General features: G+C 40.8%; 1 long non-coding RNA gene across 7 annotated transcripts in view; it reads right to left on the reverse strand.

Annotated features, from left to right (window-relative positions):
- Positions 1–24,625, reverse strand: part of LOC127143480 (uncharacterized) — a 151,455-nt gene that overhangs the window by 67,697 nt on the left and 59,133 nt on the right. The window contains exon 1 of one of the 7 annotated variants that reach the window (XR_007814933.1): positions 12,149–12,871. The exons of 1 other annotated variant lie outside the window; for it this stretch is intronic. This is a non-coding gene — a long non-coding RNA (uncharacterized LOC127143480). Of the gene's footprint in view, positions 1–12,148; positions 12,872–24,625 lie in introns of those variants that run through there. 5 more of the 7 variants (XR_007814936.1, XR_007814934.1, XR_007814932.1 and 2 more) reach the window with 5 other exon arrangements.

A 24,625-nucleotide genomic window follows, 5' to 3' on the forward strand; every position in this document is an offset into this window, starting at 1 on the left:
ACAGCACAAAGTACAAAGGGATTTATTGCTTTTATTTGAGACATTAGTTTGAGACTTCCTGACCATTTTAGAGGAAATATTTTGAATTGTGAGACCTTAAAATGAAGCAGTCTACCTTTGTCACACACTACATAAAGTATGTCTTTGAGTTGTAGCAGCTCCACACATACTGATTTTCTCCTCTAAACTTCTTAGATAGTTGATAGATGAATATTTTTTGTTAACCAGACTATGTAAAAAAACAACCAAAAAGTAGATATTTGAGATTTTTTCATTCCTTTTCCATTCAACAGACCCCTTAGATTGTGGCCCAAGTATTGATCTGATGATAAACAAACATTAAGACCCTCAAACCATTTTGCACCAAAATTATCTCAAGGTTTCAAACCAACTCTTCAAGGCTTAAAGTAAGAAATTAAGTTAAGAAATAAATCAGATGCAGTTAGACTCATCTGCATTCTCATTTATCTATTTTATGAATACTCATGCAATAAACAGAAGTGAAAGCTCTAATAGAATTAAACTGAAAGAAAAACCAAAAACTCCTGAAAGAACACTAAAGCAATAAAGATGTGGAAGAACTGCAGATGAAACTATTTGCTGTTGCCTCAACAGTCTCAATTTCCACACTAGAGAGAAATACCTTCACATTTTATTTTATCTTCTATCCAGAAATGAAAAGCAAGGCCCACGTTGAGGAGGGGGGTAAGGCTGTGATGATGAGCTGAATTTCCACATCCACATCTTTAAAATACAGATTTAGTTTCTTGGGCTTGGTTAAAAAATGGAGGGAGATCTCCATACGCAGAATTTACATATTCATCTGTGACAGTTGGGGGTTATTTGGAGCCCCATTTTGGAGTGATGTGAGAAAAAAATATCCACTTAGCCATATCATCTCCAACGATCGGGACTCATAAGCCTGGCAATAGGCTGAGAGGGGAGGATAACACTAATATGGCCTCAGATTTCTATGCAGGACTAGTTAATGCTATTTACTGAGGAAGGTAGATGATCGACTGGAGAGCAGAGAGGAGAAGGGAGGGAAGGAGATGGACATTAAGTGGCCTTCGGAGTCTGTGGCCGCTGCTTTAAGAGCCAATTACCAGGCTAATGGAGTTAATGCCAGAGATGAGATGGGCTTGGGAGATGAGAGAAGAGAGAGGAGAGAGGATAGTGGGGGAAGCCTGACACGGAGACAAACTGCAGCAGAGAGAACGATTAGTGTTTGTTAATCTGATGGGCAAATCATAAAGCATCAAGCACACTGTTACACATGAGGAGGGAAACCAAAACGGGACGGAGGGGCAAGGAAACACGCCGCGCAACACACACACGGACGAGATCTGTCTCGGTTTCATGATCCGTCATGTTAGACTGCAGATTAAAAGTGTGATCTCCGGGCTTATAAACGATTTAGCCAATTACAAACGTTATCTAAAAACGCTTTAATTTGCCATTCAGAGCTGCAACAGGGGCCCTCAGAGTCGTCAATGAGGGTGATTAGAGCCCAGATTGCGGCTTCGAAAAGGCCCCAAACATCTGCCGTCAGAGTGACTTGGAGACGTCAACGCAGGAAAAAACTCCTCTTCAGTGCCTGGCATCTGATTAGTGAGGAGAAGGAGAAGACAGGGGGAGAGGAGAGGAGAGGAGAGGAGAGGAGAGGAGAGGAGAGGAAGAAGGAGGGAGGAGAAGAAGAGGGTGAGATTAGAAAAGAGAGGAAAGAAGAGGTAGAAAGACCTGAGTTGGTCGGCTGCCAGCTAGCTCAGTGTGACAGGGAAGGCCCATCTGCGCTCCCCGACACTCAAGATGGCAGATGTAGAAGCAGATTGATTTTCATTCAGCTGTCATGATACACAAGTGGGAAAAAAAACACTTGCACACACACAAACACACACATACACACAATCATGGTGTTTGAGAGCTCTGTCAAGTGCCTGGGCTGCTGTTGGCTGTCGGTCTGCCAAGCTGTTTCTCTCCTTCCTGTCATTTCCTCATTCTCTTTCCCTCCCTGTCTCTCCCTCTCTCTTCCTCCCTCTATCTCTCTCAACGAGCACTAGCAGAATCTAAACGCCACATCTGGCGCTCAAATTAAATCATTTACAGTCCATAGAGAGAAGCAGCATTTAGTGACAATACAGCCGGTGGGGAATCAGTGTGTTTTCTCTAAGCTCTGACACCAGCGTCTCCTCTGGCATCTGATTAGATGTCATCGCGGCGCTGTTCAGATGTGCGAGACGTGTTTTCTCGCCGCACGTTATAAATCGGAGGGGTTGAAAATGTCATGGAGGGAGCTGATCATCTGGTGGCGTCGCCTCTGACACCTGCACTCCTTTCTCTTCGTGTCATGGCTTCCATCTGCGGGCCTCTTAACTTCAGCAGATTTTATTTTGTTTGGGGATGCATAACTGCGCGCCTCAAGGTTACTAGAGGAAGAATAATGAAGTTGTTTTTTTAAATCTACTTCCACAGCTGTTTACAAGGCCGCTAAGGTGTTGGCTCGCACTGATTAAACACCAAATGTGTGAAGTAATTCAAAGTGATCTGCCTAAACACTGAAATTCAAACTGCAGGTGGAGCTGGGGGCTGTACTGGTCAGCTCCCAGTTAGGATGTGTACAACTTCTGAAGCAAAGTGCAAATTAGTTGTCATTGCCTGTGCGAATACATGGGAGTCCTTACAGGTCCAAAATTTTGGATTCAGTAGGAAAGAGAAAATATGTCTGCACCGAAATATTTAAGAAAGAGGCCTGATCCGAAAGGGATCAAAGGACAGTCAGGCCCTGTCCTAAGAGACCCAAGGATAATTAGATCTGATCTCAACTGCAGTCAACCCAAACAGATCCCAACAGAGAGACAACACCAACACTGGAAACAGCATGATGCTACACCATTTAACAAGCTCCCACAGTCAAAAAGAGCAGCTATACATGTCATTATTGCTCTGTATCTGAGTGGACCAGTTATCATGTGCCACTAGATCAGACCTGGAAACCAGTTCTACTACGACTACAACACTATCTCCATCTCTTAACCTCTTTTCAAACAGCAGTTTCAAAAACAAGAGTTATGTATGTAACTATGGCTCTATGAATTCTGGATGATAAAAAGAGACAGGACTTTGATTCCTACCTGATCTGTGGTGGTCAGACAGAATGTAACAGAATTGTTCACGCTGCAAAGACAGCAAGACATTTCAGTTTTTATCAGCCCAGTATCTGCAGGAGTTACAGCCATACTGGACAATTCTACACCTCACACTTTACATCCAAAAGCCAGCATTCAGTGCCAGCGTGAGTCCTAGAGTGGGCAGGGTGTGGAAGTATGAGAAAAACCAGAGTTCACATCCCATCACAGACCTGTAATAAATGCTTTTATATCAACGTTAATAACTATTTTCTATTATCTAGAGGACAGAATTGCTCTACTTTATCTGGAAAAAGGCAAAGAACTGCTCTTGCAATGACTGTACAGAATGAGGCCACAGTCAAAATGATGGTATGATAAAGTTCCCCTATATCTATATATATATCTCATCAGCTCAAAAAACAGATTTAATGTTAAGTTAGTCTTTTAGAAAATCCTTAAAACCTGGATTGGATAGCAGGAAAGCTAACAATGGCAACGGGTCTGGTACACTCTAAAATAACACCCAACATTACAAAATTAAAAGCTGGAAAACATTCTCCTAATGTCCTTTTTTTGTCTTAATGACTGTAAACAAAGGACATGTGACAGGAAATGAGGGAAGACATGACATGCAACAAAGGTCCCTGGTCAAACAGATAAGAGCATTTTAAACCCCCTTGACCACCAGTGCAGGCTTGGCTTTTCTATTTGTTGTATTCCAGAAATAGCCAACTGGACAGAATAATGGCAGTTGCTGCAGTAGTACCACGAAAAAATACCTTTTATTATTATTTATTATTATTAATATTATTCCAGAAAATGCTTTAGATAAGGTGATTTGATTTGTGATAAGTGCAATAATACCGCTCCATTGGCAGCTTTGCTTCAGCTTGTCTTAAGAAAACACAACTTTTTGACTCAGATAACAGACTCAGATAATAACAGACCAAATGACTTGTTAAGACAGAGATTTACACCACAAAAAGGTATCACGGTAATGTACTCTCACTAAAAGCACAAAACGCACTTTCACATGACAACTGCTGTGCATAATATGTCCACACAGTCCCAAAAATGAACAATAGTGACCACTGGGGTTCTGTCAATCAGCCAATACTGACACTAATAAAACATTCCACTCCCTGCTAATCACATTCAGCTGTCATTAACTGCTGCTGTATCAATGGCTGATTCAAGCCCTAATAAAATCATAAAACATTTCTCTTTTTTTCTCAAGAATTCGGAAACATGTCATTTTAGAGATTGTGGGAGCGCTGATAGAAGGCTATTGACTTGTAGCTCAGCCTGGGAACAGACTGACTCCTGTGAAATCCCTATAAAATATGAGACTGGTGGTCATCCATCATTCTAGTCAGACGTTACAGGCCTTTGTTTGTCCAGCTCTGGCCTACACTGGCCTGCATTGGACTGGTCTGGCTACTGGAGAGACTGTAATATATATGTGTGTGTGTGAGAGAGAGAGAGACAGAGAGAGAGAGACAGCTGAAACAGAAAGCAGTGTGTGTGTGAGTGTGTGAGAGGGAGGCAGTTGACCTGGTGTCAATTAGGAGCCCATATCGTTCCATTCCCCCGGGGGCGAGGCCGACTCTGAAACATTAAATCATTTCATTCACTTCAAACCGATCCTGCTGTTTCACCCCTCACACACTGCCTGTGTCTGAAAGCTCCTGCTGCCTGCTGGTCTGACGACATTTTCACTAAACTGTGGATGAAAGTAGCTTGAATCTCAGAGGCTGTGACACTGGTTTATCAAGAGGAGAGGTAAAATAACAAAAATAATATACTGAATGGATACAAAAATGTTCTGGCAAATTAGTTATTTGATCAACTTACTGATATTTCTTTGGTTCTTTTAGAGGACAACAGGGGGCACGAGTCAGGTTTAAAGACATTTCCCTGCAGAGTAGTTTACCCAGGAAATATTACCGACTCCCCTTTAAATCTAGCATAAAAAATAACAAGTCAAATTCGTGTATTAAATGATATGTGACTGATGAAAAAGGCTAAATGACAAAGGATCTTTGAGGGAATAAACCCTAAATGCTGCACTGCTAATTAGCAAAATACCATAAAAACTAGTGCACAGCAATGAAGCGGGATGACAGAGGAACAAGTGACTTATTATGGATCTGTATCTAGGTTCACACACTGATCCAGGCAGTTTTTACAATATTTCTATCCTATGTTTTCTTTTGTTCAATTTTGAGGCAGATTAGAATCCAAATTCAGAACACATTGTTTTTAAGATAACAAAATCAGTTTGGCCTTACTATGAAGGAAGGATATACAGTAGTTTATTTCCCAACTCATATAGGCTGATACCAATTCTGATATTAAAGCTGACAACTAAGACTGCATTTTACACTTCTTGTTCTCTTTTAATCATGATCAGTAAAAGCTAGAAAACTAAAAACACAAGACTCCAAATACTGATGTGTTGTGTGGGTTAAATGTGTTGAGCATGTGTACTGTATATCCTGTTCAACAGCTGCTTCTGACAGAAATGTGTCATTACCAGCACCTGCAGAGTGTGAGGGGCAACACGTTAATGTGTTGTAGCTGCAAAAGTTTTAATGGAAACCCATGTTTACACAGCCGGAATCATTAATAATGTAAGGACATGACATTAAGCACACACACAGGAGTTAGTGCAAAGTAGTTAGTATGAGTATACTACATGGAAGAAATACTGACACAGTGCTCATGCATCCAAACTAAAATAACTTTTATATCATGTTTAATTTGCATGAACACACACACGTTCACATTTAAAAGTATCACACACACTTAGGCGTCATTAAACTTCGTACAAATTCTCAAACTGATTTAGTAATAAATCCCATATTTCCGATCGTTGTTTGTTGGTGGCAGACTCCAAATCAGCTTTTCCATAAAATCCTCTCTGACAAAATGTGACAAACTATTGTTGTTCTTTGTCTCCATATCACTCTAATCCTCTTTCTCTCTCTCTCTCTCTCTCTGTCTCTCCATCCCTCCATCCACACTCCCCAACCGCAGGGAAAGGCCTCAGTACTGACCGCTGTGAGCACACACACACAGCTATGCCTGGCTCTGTGGGTCTTACTGGGAGGCTAAGCTGTGTGGTCACATTTTACATATGTGTGTGTCCGTGTTAAATGGGGAGTTGGCCTGGGTGTCACTGGGTTTTTGGCTGATGGGCAGTGTGTGTGTGTGTGTGTGTGAGTGTGTGTCTACAGTAGATGGACTTGGCCAGACTTAGGAGAGGGCTAGTCGGATTTGGCTATTCTGACACTGAGTGTGTGAGTTATTGGCACGTGCTCAAGTTGATTGGGGTTGCTATATCCATACATGTGCATGCCTGCATCCGTGTGTGTGATTGTGTTTGGCTGTTGTTGTAGGTATGCTGCAGATCAGTTTAAGCCTTATAAAACCTATTGTTGTGCAATAAACCCATCCTCTCTCATGTCTTATAACCTCTTTGTTTGACAGTCAATCCATGCTTCTGCTAATATGCAACACACACTGAGGTCTAATACTCCACAATACACTGCTGCAGGCAGGTCTGTGCTCAGTTTTCAAATTAAGATATTAAAAACAACAAACAAAACATACACATTGATGTTACTCAGGTTTTTCTTTGGTTTGAGTGATGACACAGGGTATGAACTGTGTGTTTGACACGTTCAAATGAGACTCCTGTCACGTGTTAATTTCTGGTTGGTACGTTTCTATACAACTGCAAAAACAAATACATTTAGTACAAAATCTGATTGCCATCAATTTATATTTTCTATTAATATAATGAGGACAAGTCACAAATACAAGGGGTGGATGAAAGGGGTGTGGTCCAAGGTAGAAGGGGATGACTTAAACAGGTCTTGTTACATGCACATGCAGTTCAACTCTTTGAGTGATTATGCAGAGTTTGAACTTCTGAAGAATTTTAATGGAAAATTGCAAGTCAGCAGCACTGTCAGAGAAATGGTCCACGGCAACAATGACATCATCATCACTGTCAAAATGGCAACCACTGAACTCCCTCTTCATCTTGGGAAGAAGTAGTAGTCTGAGGGGTCAAATCAGGTGAGCAGGGCAGGTGTTGGATGAGTTCAGATCCACATTCAGTGGATGACTGAACAAAGGCTGGTGTTGTCCATTTTCTCACATCAAGTCACATGCAGAGAGCTGCTTAACTCATCTACTTCTACCTTGGGCCACAAATCAATCATTCAAAGGTTGATGCTGAAAATGTGTAAAATATTTGGTTTTGCATCAAAGTATCAAATTTTGCAATATAATATCCACTTGTAGTGTCCAAAGCAATAATGAACTTTTTAGTGGTTATGTTTTGGCCCTCTTAGTTCACCTTTAATGAATGAGCTTGTAGCCAGAGTACAATCTTGATCTGTTAAATTGTTTCTAGTGAAACTTTAGCTTCATTTGTGTTTATTGACACAAATACAAAAGTGTCAGTAAGTCTGTGTTTATTCCCCCGACACCTCAGAAACGTCCCTGAGCTGTGGTTGCTGTGAAGTCTCCTCAGTCAATAAAATAACGCTGCGCTGATTAAAGCGGATTTGGAGCTTGTTGCATTTGATCAGAGTCCAGCTGATATCAGAATCGCAGACCAGCTAAGCTCTCAGAGCCAAATCCATAATAATACTCCTACACCACCCACAACAATGAGGCAGCCGATGCAAGTAAATAAACGTAGGCAGAAAATATCATTTGAAGACCCCTTACATCTGAGTGAAGTAATACCACCAAATACAAACTGCTATAATTGGTCTGAGAATTAGGCTGATAAGGGATGGGAGTTGGACAGTAAATCCATTCAGCTCATCTGTTTGCTATTAAAGCTTTTGAAGAAAAGTGTTTGTCCTTGATGGTGTGTCACAAAGATTAGTGTCACAAAGAGTTATAGATTTGTAAAATTATTTTTGCTTTATTTTTTTTATTGATCTGAACAAAGTAAAAAAGCTTTATGTTTCTGACCAGATACAAGTTTGATTGTGTTTGCATATTAGTGTTTTAGGACAGTGAGTTTATTAGCTGAGCTGCATCTTTGAAAGCAGTTTTATGAGACCTGTGAGCAGCACTTTCAGCTCTCTTAATGTGCTGCGTCCAACTTCACTGTCAATATTTTCTCCCTTAACATTAACCCTGACAACAGCTGCACAGCAGGGACGGTGAAACACTAATGTATAATGTCTTAATAGAAGAGATGCAACCTCTAAAAGAAATGCACGCACATACTCTTCCAGCTCATCCACATGTTTGCCTCTCTTCCTCTTAGAGAGCAGAAAAGTTTTCTCCATCAGCCTTTTAAGTGTCTGGCCTTCAGCTATATTACCCTCTTTTCCTCATCCCTCCACCTATCCCTCCATCACATCTTAATGTGTTTGATAAAACATCAGGCGTAGCGGGAAGGGCACAAGGCGGATGATGTGCTTTTTTGGCCAAAACAGGCATCAGCGAAAGGATGAGGATAAAGGGCTGAGTCTGCTCTGTCTGTCTATCGAAGTCTGTCTGTCCACTTGCTGCATTAAGAAGCCGTCCGGCTTCTTTTCAAAGCCAGCCACTCTCGTCGGACCGCTGCATCTCAGGCCTTTTGTCCCCCCTCAATCTCCCCATCCCACCACCGCAGCCACCCACCCCCGCCTCTCAACCCCGCCGCTGAGTGTCTGTAATGGCCCAGACGTGGAAGGGGGGGGGGAATTAAGGAAGTGAGAGAAATGGAGGAATGGAGCGAGAAAAAGAGAGCAAGAAGAGCGGGAGGAACTGGAGGGTGAAGGAGGGAAGGGACAAAAGGAGGAGAGAGGAAAGTGATGGAGAGAGTGGTGGTGGAGGAGAGAGAGGAGACACAGGAGTGAGATGCACGGGGGGAAAGGAGGCCGAGTCTTTAGGAGGAAGCCAGGCGGCACTAAGCGTCTCTGTCGCTGCCCAGTCAGGCCTGCCTTCCCTCTGGCCACGAAAACCTTCCCTCCTCCCCCGCACCACATCCCACCCTGACCACACTGCACTCCTCTCCTTCTCTGTTCACTTCATCCTCGAATCCTCTCACACTTTCATTTGGATTTGCTACTCTTGTAAGGACTTTGCATTGGATTACTTTAAACCTATCGAGTTTGAGGCTGTCTTTCATTCTTTATTTATAGGCTTATGGCATGGTCACTACATGTCCCAGGGAGACAAGTTATATGTTGTTGTAATGAGGACAAATTAGCAACTCAGGAATGCCTTCATTTTGTATCTGAGAGGTACTAAACAAACAAACATATTCTAGAGTACATTATATGAATTCAATCATAAAATTATAAGTACTTTATGTATTTATGTAAAAAGTGTAGAACCACTTTTTATTAAAGCATTCTGATGCAGTTGTATCACATTTTAATTTGTAATTGTCCCAGATTACCTCTAAGATTTATGGACAATAAGCAAAAATGTGAGTACTTGCAAAAAGAGCAACAGCCTTCACACTGAACAATTTGGGATTTGGCTCAAAATCTCTACATTGCTTTACAACACACAACACTAGGAACTGGGTACTTTTCTTACAGTGTAATTGTAGATTCAGTTTTTCACAAATGGTTAAAAAAGCCAGAGTGAGGCAAGTGACAACAACGCTTCATGAGGTAATAGGTCATGAAAACGGCATCTTAACTTTGATATTTAACACAGACCAATTTGTTTGCAATAATTACACCAAGTTAATAACAGTAACCAAACACAGATAGATTAATATTTAAAAAATCTACTTATAAGAGGAAAGAGCAAAATCTACAATTAGTTGTTTTTGGTGCAAAATCTGTATTACTTTACAGCACAAAATCAGAGGATGGTGCTGTTCTTCAAGTGTAAACAGAGGTAAAGTTTCTCATAATTGGAAAGATATTTTAAAAACTGACTAGAGAAAGAAGGACAAGAAGGAGAAGGAGAGCAGCAAAGTGGCAGCATCCTCTAAAGACGCTCGGGGTAAATGCAGTCTTAATTTTGAGAAACCCTTCCAGTGGTGTGAGGATAACAATCATCTCTGCCTTGGACTAATTTGTTTACAATAATTACGAGAAGGTAAAAATATTAATTTGACAATGACATATTGATGTCTTCAGAGACACAAATGAAGAAAATGATTATTTGGCTGTCACCAACTTCAGTCTTCCTGTTTGGTCCTCACAAGAAGTGGAACACAAAGAGCATACACACATACACACACACACACACACACACACACAGCCTGGCCTCAGGACTAATTGCTAGATTGGAGCAGATTTTCTAGTTCAGTTCAGGGCTGTAATTGTGAGGAGAGCAGGGAGGAATGACAGGGCTTCAAGCTGAGAGGACAAATCACCAGGGGCCGCCGATTAGACTGCACTGATGTTCACATGTCCGTGTGTGTGCGTGAGTGTGGGTGTGAGTGCACTGGGGGTGAGGGGTTAAGCCAACCATCTCTCAATTCCAGGTTTCCGTGGCACTGACCCCAAACTGCCACACACATGCACCATGTTGACCCCTATAGACCTCACACAAGCCAATGAGAAGTGTCAGAAACTACTTGTGTTACACTCACTGCAAAAGAAAAAACTCCCACTCCATTATGAGTGCTAATCTCTCTGACTGAAAATGAGTATGAGGCATTAGGAATCCATGAATGCCACACATTTGTTTATATATTCGGCTTGTGAAAATAAGAAAAGGATATTTACTGAACTACAGAGGAAGTTTTAGGTTGTTCCTAACCTGTTAACTGTTTTATCAAATTAATGTTTGACAATTAACATATATTCAAAGTAAAATATTTCTTAATTCCTCTGGAAACAGGTCAGGGGAAGTAACACAACAGCCATTAAACTTGTTAACAGAAAAATGAAATGAAAGAAAGAAATTGCCAGTTTACTTTGTGTATAGACTGATAAAGGCAAAATGTGTGCCTTTGTGGCATTAGACAATGTTGGTAAGTTATAGACTGGCCACTGTTATACATACTTGTATATTTCAACTCTTTTAATATTTGTATTTTTGAGTTGTTGTTGTTATGTGTGTAAATGAACTGAATCTGTAACCAGAGATCAGTGGTTTAAGCAAAAGAGAAACGTGACCAAAAATGTGTCTCAAAACCATGCGTGTGTAATGTGTAACAGGAGGAGTCATTCTGAAGTCAAAATTTGATTGACATACGATGGGATTGAATTGTAACATTTGGTGTTAGTGTAACATGATAGAAAAAGTGACTGCAAAAACACTATTATAATATATACTACATATAATATATACTGTATGACTAATGACTTTGTCTTCTTTAAACAATCAATGTTAATGTGCCCTCAAGCAAGGCATGTTTTCATCCTGGTCAGCTGTGTGAATGTTTGCAGGATAATTGTGAAGTTTGTTCCAGGCTTCTTCTATACTGTAAATCAGCTTTAAAAAAATGAAACACAGATATTTTTTTTAAAATCCAATGCTGCATAAAACACCTAAATTAACACAATGTCACTCTGCTCTGACTCCAGGAGGAACATGAGTCATCTGACAGCAGTCAGCTTCAACCATGGGGTGAAAAACCTTGTATTGACTTCATCCAATCTCTGTCTTTCTCACCCTCTCCCTCTATCTGCAGGAGCCTCATCAGACACAGCAGGACAGGAAGGAGACACACAGAGAGAGACCACAGAGATGGCAACACATGCACACACACACAGACCACAGAGATGGCAACACACAGACAGAAACCTCACTCTAAGCAGCACTACAGGCATTTTGCTACTAGATAAATCCACATGAAAACACCAGCACAGCCAGGAAGGCCTGTGTGGAAACACTTCAGTTATTCCTCACACACTCTACATCTGCACCCACACCTGGATTTGTTCTTGGGATAGCTTGCTTCAAGAAGAATGAGGGAGAGAGAGAGAGAGAGAGAGAACGGTTGAGAGGACACTAAAACTACTCTCTGTCACTCAATCGGTCAGTAACACAGTCAGTCAACCGCTCAGGCAATCTTTCAGTCAGCTTACCTTGCAGTGATGTCATGGTTGTCATTATGACAAGGCCTGCAGTCCTGTTGTCTGATTGGACGTCACCCGCTGCTGTCCAAACCAGCATTACATCCATGGCAGGAAAAGGAAAACGGACCCTCCAACAGACTCCTACTGCTAGAAAAATGCTTTTCTTTGAGCTTTTTCTGTTTTGCTCTGTGGTTGTCTTGCTACCTATCTTTTTCCCTCTTTGGCCCCTGTTTAGTCTAGTTTCTATGCCTTAACCTAACTTTTAGACATCATCCTCAGTTTAAATACTGTCTTTTCCTACACCTAACCACCATTTCTAAGCGGGAAAAGTAATATATTTCTATCCTTTTCAACCCCTTGGCACCCTAGTCTCAGCTGACTCTTTCTCCCAGTTCCCAGTTTTTCTTTGCTATCACCTTATCTTTCCTACCTGGCCTTCTTCATCCCTCCTCCAGCTATAGTATCTTCATCGTGGCCTCTTCTCAGCCTCCACCCTCTGCACCTTTCTCCCACCTTAGCTGGGTTTCCCTGCATGTGCCACCCTGCCATCCCACCTTCACACTTCCCCCCTCACCCCCCCAGCCTCCCCCAGGCCCCGTCATTCCCCTAACCCCCCGGCCTCAGAGCACCCTACCCCGTGCCCGGCTCTCCCTCTCCCTGCCTCTCCTCCAGCCTGCCTTTCCCTCTACACTGCCTCCTTCAGCCCCAGCCTTCTGCTCAGTGTTCAAGGGGAGAGCCAGCTAGGAATGCTGTGGCTCTAGACGTTTTGTCCAAGCCCTAGGTCTCTTTCACTGAGGCAAGATTAGTTCATACAAAAACTCAACAATACACCACTGAAAGCCATTGTTGATATTCAACATTTTTCACATAGCGGAGCAGAATAGACAATGCGGCAGCCGGGAAAGCCCGAAGCGGACTAGCAGGGTTGATGGCTGATGGTATCTCAGCTGAGCGAGGGCCTTAATCCCTTTTATACACATACACACACACACACTCAGACAAGTACACACACTCTCAAGAGCCTGGAGACAGCAAAATCAATACTGTTCTCTCTCCCTCAGTGTCTGCGTGTGGATCAGTGGGTGAGTGTGATAGGGAGAAAAAAAGAAAATACTAATGTTTGTACCTCTGTGTGTTTCCATGTGTGTGTGTGTGTATGAATGTGTAGTCTGTCTCAGCACATAAGCATTGTTAGATCTTTGTGTGTAAATTATATCTGACTGTTCTCCATCACAGAAACCGATTAAAAACAACTTCACTTCAAAAACGTATTTGGTGAATTAGAAATTTCAGCTCCTATTAAAAGTCTGCAGAATTAAGGATGGAGTCCATGTTTAGTAAAGTAACCCGTAGTCCTAACCCTAACGTTTTAGAAAACAACAAAAAGTTTTTAAAAAATTGTTTATGATTAAAAAACTTACAGGGTTAAGGTGTGTTAAGGTTTTACTTTTCCATGTGGAATTTCTGAAGAAATTAATTTCAATGAAACACAGCTGACTGTATGAAACATCTATTCATATTCTGTATTCAATCTATTACTAGGGTAAAGGTACAGAAGTATTATCTCTGTACCTTTAGGCAGCATAAGGTTTAAGTATTATAGGTTAAAATATTAAATAACAGAACAGACCCTATTTGAATTACATTACAGTTTAAAATTATGTTATTATTACTGCGTAAATACGTAAGAAGTCTTTTTTGGAGCTGGAGCTAATTTCAACTACTTCATACACTGCTAAGCAGTTTAATCTTTACTACTGGATCATGTTTCATAAAGTGATCATATGTTTTGGAGTATAAAATTAGAAATAAAATAAAACCCAAAATATTCCAGTATAAGTAGAGTTAATCTACTTTCTACTACTACGTCTGGCTACCACAGTCAGTGTCAGATGTTGGTAGAGATTGAAAATAAGTGAAAACAAGGTCTTCAGTCTAACAGCCTACAACCACAAAACAACTTGGTAATTATACACTATAACACAAACCTAAAAAGCAGTTGAAATCTGACACACTTAACTCAACGATTATTATTATCATGGGTTTTTTTTCAGTGGTGTACACTATAATCTTCTAAAAATGAGAACTGAGTCAGCATTAGAAAATTTACTTTGGCACTGGAATGTGCTGCAGAATGTAAACTGCATTCCTGGAAGATTAATAGCTAAGGAGGCAATAAAATGACAAATGATTGGATGGGAGGAGAAAGCACCATCTTAAATAAACTACTTCCCAATTTTCAGTCACAAGGATGGTGCAGGATTCTGACATTAGGAATCAGTCTGCAGCAGCCTTTATGATTACAGCTGGTTAATGTAATGAACGCCATGTCATGTAAAACTCATAAATCATGTCACGTCGGCGGAAACATTTCATAAAACATGATTAAAAGTGTCGTGTAACATTGGGAGCGACGGTGTCAGAGTGAGACATGTTAATTGTGCACTAATGATATGTAATGAATGTCATCAGCCCTGAGGCTTCGGCTAACGAGCTAAATGAACTGGCACTAATGGGCCTGTTAGCTTATCTTAGCGCTAACATTAGCTAGCATAATAAAGGGTTCGTCCTCTGCTGACAGCAGCCAACATTTCCAGAGGTGTCATATTACAATTAGATGCTTCTTTTAAAATTCTTTTTGACAACAACAACAAGAAGAAAACAAAGACTCAGAGGGCTTCTTGTCACACAGACAGCGAATCATGAGGACTCAAAAACAGAGTGTAAGAGACTTATTTTTATGCATTTTTATAACATAACCCCAGATCTTCCCCCTGCCCTCCACCTGGACTCCAGATCCTGATCCAGATCCAGGTGCCGGGCTTTCCCAGGACCCCCAAGTCCGCTAGGTAGCAGAGAAGAAGAAGGAGAGAAGGGAGGGAGCAGGGGCCCTCTCTTTCTCTCTGTATCTTTTTTTTCTTCCAATTGACCAATTGACAGCTGATTGATGGCTATCTCCTCAGCCCGACAAAGAGCAGCATTAGCATAACTAAAGCAATGTACAGTAGAGTGGGGCAAACAGTAAATTACATGTTACCCCCCCACTTCCCTCTCTCTCACTTTCACCCTTTTCTCCTTACCTCTCTCGCTCTCTCCCTCTCTCTCTCCTCCACTCCACTCACTCCCTCATTCAGCCGAACACTACGGCAGGCAAACAAAACAAAACAAAGTATGCTTTTTGTCCCTCCTGTGAGCCCTTAAACAGTACAGCTTGACAGCTTCTTTAGAGGGAGACACACAAAAGACCTGACACAGAGAGAGAGAAAAAAAAAAGAGAGAGAGAGAGAGAGAGAGAGAGAGAAAGCACACACACACACACACACACACACACACACACAGTATCACTTCAATAAGATACTGACCTTGGGGAGGGTTTCTATGGTGTGGTTTGAGATTGTTCTGCTGTGCATGTGTGTGTGTGTGTGTGTGTGTGTGTGTGTGTGTGTGAGAGAGAGAGAGAGAGTGTTGGCAACAACTGGGATTTCAGAGAAATAAAGAACACATCAGGGGTGTACAGAGGGAAAGATACGAGAATTATTACAGGCCAATCAAACCAGAACCCCGTTCTTCATATTCTCACTTAACTAATCAACATTGACTGTCAGTAGCAAACAGGAAGCGAACTGCAGTCTATCGTGCCAAAGTCACGACTCTTGTACCCAACAACTTTACACTACTTCCTCCTCCAGGCATAACTGCTATAGCTTCTTCTGGCTTTTGTCACTTGAATGTAAACATGCCATTGTTGGTAAATGGATACAACTAATGATGTTATCATTTTTTAATAGTTCTAGCCACGATTTCACCAAGAGACATGACCTACACTGGACCATGACCACTTAACGCTTATTGTATTTCCTAACTTGCATGATGTACACATATGTCCAAACCGTGCTTCCATTGTCTTCATACACGGTGTGAAACTAGAAATTGTCATGCTCATGCTCCACACTCAGTTTTGTTCCTGCCTTTGCACCTGCAGGTTGGGCTATCATTGCCCTGATATTGAGTAGTCTGATTGCAGCTTTAATCATGGATGTAGTTATATCAGAAAGTCGAAACTATAATCAGCACTTATGAGCTTGGCTGGTGTGGCTCTACTGCAGACAGACACAGCTGCTTTCGATTGCAAGTAAGCAGCAAATAAACTGTGAATAAGCCTGTAACTTTTGCAGGAATTGTTGTTTTTTATTTTAACCATTTGCGCATCAATAATGATCTTTTTTTTTAAGCAATACACAGGGCTTCCCTGGATGGATGGACAAACAGAGTTGTGACCACATACTGGCCTCATCTCCTCTCTCCCTGTGTCTTTTCCTGTCTCTCCCCCACTCAGGCCGGCAATCTGTTCTCTAATTGTTCATTCATGGTGTGAATCTTTAAATAGGAGGCCCAAGCCTGGCGCTAAGATAATGACTCGCTCTGTGTCGTTAGCTAGCAAGGCTAAATTACGGCTCGGTGCAGAGTTACCATGGAAATAGGCCACAATGAGAGTGATTAGTCTTGTGTCTTTTACACACCGAGACACTTTGCAGTTCAGCAGGAAACGTGGAAACCCTCCTTCGTTTCCTCTCTCTGCCTCAGCATCTATGGCAAATTGTATTTTCAGAGTCAGTCTCTTTAATAGCATGGCGAGTATACTCAGGTTGCCTTTTGGAATTAATGACAATTAGCACAAACTGCACAAAAGTGCAACAGTGTTCATGCACACTGACAGAAAGATTTTTTTTCAGCTGTTGACTGGGTTTTATCTTTTCCTTATCTGATTGGTCAGGGACGCCTGTCAAATACACATCAGATAAGGAGATAGTCAAGGCTTTATATATAAGGATATCGGTTTCATCTTCAGTTTTGTTTTGTTTGCAGTGTCAACAGACACTTTCACATGCTTCTTTCTCACTATGAGTTTCTATGACAACCTTTTTCAATTACCAAGTCACAGTGTCTGATCCTTTGTTGAGGGTTTTCTTTTCCTTTACTGAGGCGAGGACTTCTTCTAGATTTTAGTCTTCTGTGGAGATATGTAGCAGCCCACTGTGTGTATTAATTTACGTATTCATTTATAACATTATTGTGCTATGTGTCTTTTTTTTTTTTTTTTTTTTTTGCTTTCCTTTGCCTCTGCCCCACGCCCTCCACCCCTTTTTATGCATGATTGTGTATTTGTTGCTCTTTTTCCTGACTCTCGTTTGTTCCTCTCCTTTATCTCATCTGTTCTTTTCATCTGTTGCTCAACATATGACTCTTTCTATGTGCAGGTGTGTTTGTGTAAATGTGTGTGTGTGTATTTGCTCATCCACTTGTGAGGATCCTCGTGGTGAGTGTGAGTGGCATGCCGCTGATACACAACGGGAGAGTATTCTGCCCACCTCCTATCTGCCCCTCTCCCAAACAGGGGAGTGGAGGCAAGAACAGGCGAGGACAGGCGAAGAGAGGAGAGATTATCTGCCTCAGTGTGAGGTTGCCAGTCAATGTGAACATCAGGAGTAGAGAAACCGAAATAGCCATCATTACCTGGTCTGCTGCTGGCACCCACTGAGAGGTCTACATGTGTGTGTGTCTGCCAGTCAAACCAGTGGTCTCCAGAAGACCAGTGATCATAATATTTCTCACCAGAGGAGGACGGATGCAAATCAGTGGAGTGATATGATGATTCAGCCCATGAATACATACTGTAGAGCTTGTTGTGATCAGTGTTATCTTAAAATATTTCAGAGTGACTAAAGGTTGCACTGCCACCCTGAGAGTAAAGTTTTAATTTTCCCATTTAAAGAAAAACGTAACCACTGCCTGGATTGTTTTTGTTATTTAGCTCTCAAAATTCATAGGGAGGTAGTCCAGCTGCCTTTTGGATCTTTCAAAATGTATCTGCTGTTACAAATTAGTAGTATATAGATGCAATTTTAAGCTGTCAGGGTTGTCATTAGACAGCTGAAGCAGCCCTTAGAAATATGACATTTTATTCAAAGTACAAAAATTCCAGCAAAGGCAACAAACCCTTTGTTCATTTAATAAAAAATTATCAGTCGGCCAGTAAATTATGACAAATTTCAATCAAATTGGGCCCTTTGCTGAGAAGAAGTTCTCCAATTTTTAGTTTTCATACCAGAAATGACACAACAAAGAGATTCTGTGAACTCTAAAGTAAAAAGATGAACCACACTGACTGATTTTCAGCCTCTAATGGCGTAAACAGACTAATGTTTTCACACTACTGTGTCTAAATGAAAAAAGGCAAAAGGCCAGTATATATATGTAGTGAACTATAAATACTCTAGACAGATTTAGATCGATAATGTTAATATACTTAATATCACACAGAGGCAGCTTGATCATTCAAATAGTCTTCTATCTAAACCTAATTTGAATCAGAATGTGAAATATGTCAGAAAAAGAGTCAAATTTTCTAACCTGGTATTCACATTCTCTCTCTGTTACCGTGACTTCTTTGCCAATCAAGTTCACAATGTAAATTGTATTACTCTGGGTTAAACAAAACTGAATTCCCCATTCTTATTTTGAGTCAAATTTCGCACCAATAAAATTTAACCTCCTGTTTGTCAGAATGCCAGTGAGGCCAGTGAATTTTGGCTCACAGTTGAATTTAGTGGGTGAAAACCAAGGTGATGCACGGCACTTTCAATCACAAAAGCAGTTTAAAGAAGTTTATCCACATTCTTTAGATGGCCTTCCTCTGTACAATAGAAGGGGTGTAATTATAAGCACAGCACATACAAGTGCAAGGCTATTAAAGAGTCAGCATCAATACAAAAAAGTAAGCCAGCACACTGACTCCAAACCATAAAACATTGCCTTTTTTTAAATTAATTCTGCGGCTTGGATTCAATGTGCAGGTGTTACCTTTTTCCTTGATGCTTCCTCTGTGCAATCCCATGCCTGCACAAATGAAAGCCAAGTTAACATGTTTGTTATGTGGTCATGTGAAAAGGAAGATGTCCTTCAGTTTTGAGTTCTCTAAACAGTGAAAGCAGACTATTTATATTATAATGAATATTAACGACCTATTAAAATGAACAACTTCCAGTCAAACTGTGAGGTCAGTGAATGCAAACAAGCATGTAATTTTCAAAACTGATGAAACTCGTGTTCGAACAACATGTGCCCACGTTTTGAAAGAGAAACAATAGTCATCAAAATCTCAGCTGAGTCTGTTACAGATTTCTGTTTCCAGATTTTAGATAAGCTGATAAAGTCCACTTTCCTCTGCTGTTTCACTACCTCTTGGACGGTAACATTCAGACATGTATGTAACAGACGTAACTCTCAGAACAACGGTCCCTGACATACATGAGTTTTATTCAGCAAACTTTTTAGTTTTTTTGTTACTAACAATTTTATTTAATTAAGGCAGTTCCTGGTTATTGTCTGTTGTTTTTTAAAAATCTATTACCCACCAAGGCTAATGCTCTTAACACACATTACTAGCAGTAATCCTCATCTCCAAGCTAAAGCTGTTGTGTCTGGACAAGTGAGTGGGACTGCAGCAGTGACAGCAGGTGCTAAAGCCTCTGCTAACCCTGGCTAATGCCGCCTGAGCTCTGTAAGACAGGAAATGCTGGGAGGGATACTTACCTACTTACAGAATTACGTACACACATGCATCACACACTCTCTCTCACTGACTCACTCGCCTTCTCTGTCCCACACATGAGCACACAAAGGGTGTGGACTTAAAACAAAAGGTGTCGTGCTGAATGGAGGAGATGATCGTTGGGTCACATCTACATGACAGTGATGCACTGCAGGAAAACAACGGGCCTTCCTAAACCCCTGGAAGGGCTACTGTTAGCCCTGTCAGCCCTCAGGCCAGTATTCTCACACTGTAATTGTGTGTGTGTGTGTGTGTGCGTTAGCTAAAGAATAATACATTTAAATTTCTAACTGCCTTCACTGTTGAGATTAACGCCGCATAAATCACTGACATTAGCACCTAGTAAAACTTTAACATCTGATAAAAAGGTGATATTAACTGTTAAACAGCTGCTAAACCTCAAACATCAAGAGAGTCAAAGACTAATGTGCTGCTGTATTTTGAGCTGTAACTAATATTTTCATTATGGGTCTGTTCTCAGACTCCACCCTGACATCTTAAAATGTCTTGTTTTATTCAATAAACAGTCCAAGAAGTAAAAGTATTCAGTTTGCAAAGATATAAAACAGAGAAAATCCGAAAATCCTCACATTTGAGAAGACACCAGATAATATTTGGCTTTCTTTAACTATTTTTGCTTGTAAAAAGACTAGAGGGAGAGGTGATGATATTTAATGTTTAATGTTAATAAATTTAATGAATCAGTGAGATCTTTTCAGAGCTGAATATTCAGATATTTACTTTCTGTGTAAATATGGATTTAAACAAAGTTGAGGGAGAGAGGAAAGTCTGTTTTTAGTGTCAGTTAAAGAAGCCTGGTTTTCCCCAATTGTCTCTCTATTGTTCTAAAAAAGTCCTTGCAGTCATAGTAATATAAGAATAAAAACCCAATTGTTCAAAACTCCAGCTATGTCAATTAGAGTGCTCCCACTATATTGATTTGCTCTGTCAGAAATGGTGGAAAAGGTTAAATTATCTGAGTTTGGAACAAAAAAGTCAAATGACAACCTGTCAGCATGACAGGAAAATTCATGTGACAGTAATTCCAAGAGAGCTGAACCCAAATATGCAACAGAGGAAACTTCACTCAGACTTTAGAAGCAAGAACAAGAGAGTGAAAATTATTTTGCAAACCCTGTATGTCGTAAATCTTTATCATGAGGAAACAAGAGGACAGCTGATAAATCTTGGTAATAGTTAGGGAAGGACTGTCTATTACTGTGTCTATTTTCTCGATTCTGGTGATGAAGTTTAGACCTTCCACATCAAATCCATTTTTTCTCTATAGTTTATGAAAGAGCATAGGTTTGGTTTTAGGAGTGGAAGGAAGGAGAAGATGGGAACACAATGAAGTAAAATAAAAACTACTCATGTATGACAAAACTGGTTATTGTGCTTTCCATAATTAACTGAGGTAAGAAAAAAAGAGGAATTCTATGTAAACCTCTGTATTGTTATTGCACTGACCTTACTTAAAATTATTTCCAGTTTCATATATACTGTATATTGTACCTCACATTTTACTTCAGCCAACAAACTGTCCTTGTTGTAGTGATGTGTTTTGATGTGGCTGCTTATTTATTTATTTTGTAGTGAAGTAATTTGGCCTTTCAGGATTTCATTGTTTAGTTTTATGTCATATGTCTACTGGGGCCACAATAACATGTTATCCACTGTTTCTTATGCAAACCAGAAATAAAATCATATTATACAGTCAGATCATATATCTGGATAAAGGAAAAGAAATATTGTAATTCTAGTGTGACTGGATAAAACAGAGGCATAGAACTGTGCTCTGTGCAATGTGTATATTTTGGTAAAATTGTATCTAATATGTCCAACATTACTGCTGCTGAATGAAGATGAAGAAACATAACCACAGCTGACTCTAACAACAATGTGCTCTTTACTGACCAAACATGGAGAAATATAAGCAATGAATAATCATGGAGCCTACTGCCAGGCAAATACTGTACCTGGTGTCCAGGTAAAACCAGATAAAACAACAGTCCAACATAAACACATCACAGCACAGGAAGAGACACAAGCCTGCTGTTTTTTGCTACAACCTCATCACCACCTGCCAGTGAAAACAAGAAAATAAGGTCTGAGCTATTAGATACTGCCTTGATTCCACTGATGCAGATGTGACAGATAAAAACATTCCCCAAATATTTCCTCTTCATGCCACTCTGAATTTCAGACTTTTGGGAGAGGATGTTCTGACCTCTCTTTGTTGGAGGTCGGACCAATTTCTTTGAGGTGAAACTACCTATCAACATATTGATTAGCACTAATTAGGATCAATCCCACAGTGTTTAGCTCAGCAGGTGAAGTCTGCTGTGTGTGTTTGACCAGTCATGCATGTATGTGACTATGTGTGCGTGTGTGTGTGCATGCGTGTGCATGTTTGCCTGTATACATTCCTTTGACCGTGTGTGTGTGTGTGTGTGTGTGTCTGTCTGTCTTTGTCTAGGCTGTCACCCTGAAGGTTATCTCCGTGGTGGCAGCATCGTCAGGTGACAGCCGTATCCCATGATGCCAAGCGAGACGTCAAACTGTCCTTCCAACCAGGGTTCCCTTGACGACTAGAGTAACACACACACACACACACACACACACACACACACACAAGCACGCGGGGTAGACACAAACCCAAACACACTCCTCTAGTAGTAGGTGAAAGGTATATATGTGTGTGTGTTTATGTGAGTGTGCGTCAGTGAGGCAGAGGGGCTGCTCAGACTTTGATAAGCTATCACATGTCCCAGGTGATGGCCTCTAACAGCACATCAGTTCAAAGGCACTGCCTGACAACCGAATCAAACGCACCCAGACCAGACACCCTGGCAACCTAAACCAAACAAACCCAAACTGACAATATATATTATACATACATTTCTCTCAAACGCATTTGCAAAAAGGAAAGCCCTTTATTTGTGACTGGTTCCCCAAAAAGGAAACATCCCTGATAAGAAAGTGTATTTTCAGGACACGCTGGTGGTCCAGTTTACTAATGTGTTCGCATTGTCAGCCAGGAAAACCACAGGAGGGCCTTATAGTGCAGCAGGCCATATTGATGCAAAGCCCTCTCTGCTGCAAAGTCTCTGCTCTGCACTTCCTAATCATCCCTTCTCAGTCAAACATTTTGGCATTTTTTTATCCCATTCTTTGGGCGGTGTTCTTATTTATCAATCTTACTTATCAATATTTTTTAGTTAGTTAGTTTTACAATTAGTTTTTGTAGCCTGGGTCATCAATTCCAAGGAGAACCAAAGTCATGATACAGTCTCTAAAGGTGGTACTGCACTAATGCTGTTGTTTTAGGGGTAATTTGTAGATTCAGGTAGATTTACAGGTGTAATATGGATGTATTAAAAGAGGAAGCTGCATATGTAGGGTCCAGTTTTTTGTGCTACACCACTGTAAAGAAACATCACAGATTTCTCGTTTGAGCTGAACATTTACTTTGTGTTTCAATGCCACATAATCAAGGGACATTGCAGAGAATAATTCACACCTAATAGTATAACACAGACACACACAAACACACACTCTCAGCATGCCTTGTACAATTACAGAATTACAGCATCTTGGAAATGAGACATGACAGAGAAAGCATGCTAGCACTGTAGAGAGCTGTTTTCTCTCTCTCTCTCTCTCTCTCTCTCACACACTCACACACACACACACACACACACACACACAGAGCTATCCAATAATGAAGTGTTTCCCGTACGTGTGATGTCAGTGACACAGGTTCCATTACCTGGCCTGTCACCACGTCGCCGTGGTGATGGCCTGTCAGATACTGTTTGGTTGCCATGGCGAGAGACATTGAAATCCACATGATTCAACAATGCAAGGCTTTGATTGGTTTAGCTGTTGAAAACTATGCAGCCTAAAGTGGCATGTGTGAATGTGTGTGTTCTATTGAAATTATACTCTTGGTATAATTTGAAAATGTCATTATTTCTCCAACAGCTTACTGCTGTATGGGTTTGGTCAACATTACAAATGGGGTCTGGTCACATTATCTCAACATGTCTGATTCACACTAATTAAATAAATCAAACCCATTCTACTAGTGTTAGCGGAGATAAGGGAAATCACACACTACAAGATTCCTTCAGCTCTGTATGGATCACTGATAATGTTGTTGGTCTTGTCAGTTCACAGCTTTGATCCAGAGTAAAATATCAACAGCTGCTGGATGGATTAAGAAGGAAACATTCATGGTTCCTCGGCGATGAAACCTACTGACATCAGTTACTTTTCCTATAGCACCACCACAAGGTTCACATTTTTGGTTTCCAATTAACTGTCTTGATAACTATTGCATATGGACTGCCAAACAATTTGATGCAGATGTCCGTGCCCCCCTAAGGATGAATTGTAATAACTTCACTTTTCATCTTGTGCCATCATAGGTGTGTGCAGTCCTTGTGGATTGCCAACAGTGACTTTTTGATCACATTTGGATGCCGGTCAGATGGGTCAGAGAATGACTTGGCAATAGTTTAATTGATTTGTTTCCATTTTGAGAACCACAGTCCCAAACAAAATCCAGACGTAACAGAATCTGTGTTTTTCATCTCGATATCATCAAAATGAAGCACCTGGGATGTGCCACGACTAAAACCGAGGCTGAAATCTGCAGCATCACCCCAGCTTTCAGTAACTTTAAACCCAGGGGAGTAAAACACATCCATGTTTGCATTTATGTTTATGTTTATCGCTTTGATTCAGACAAGTATAAATGTGTCAAAAGACCATTTATGACATGGAAAACTGATCTCTCTCTCTCTCTCTCACTCACACACACACACACACACACACACAGTACAGAGGGTAATGAGCTCTAGATAAGAGAG

The sequence above is a fragment of the Lates calcarifer genome, linkage group LG17, assembly GCF_001640805.2.
Source record: "Lates calcarifer isolate ASB-BC8 linkage group LG17, TLL_Latcal_v3, whole genome shotgun sequence".
In the NCBI taxonomy this organism is placed as follows: domain Eukaryota; kingdom Metazoa; phylum Chordata; class Actinopteri; family Centropomidae; genus Lates; species Lates calcarifer.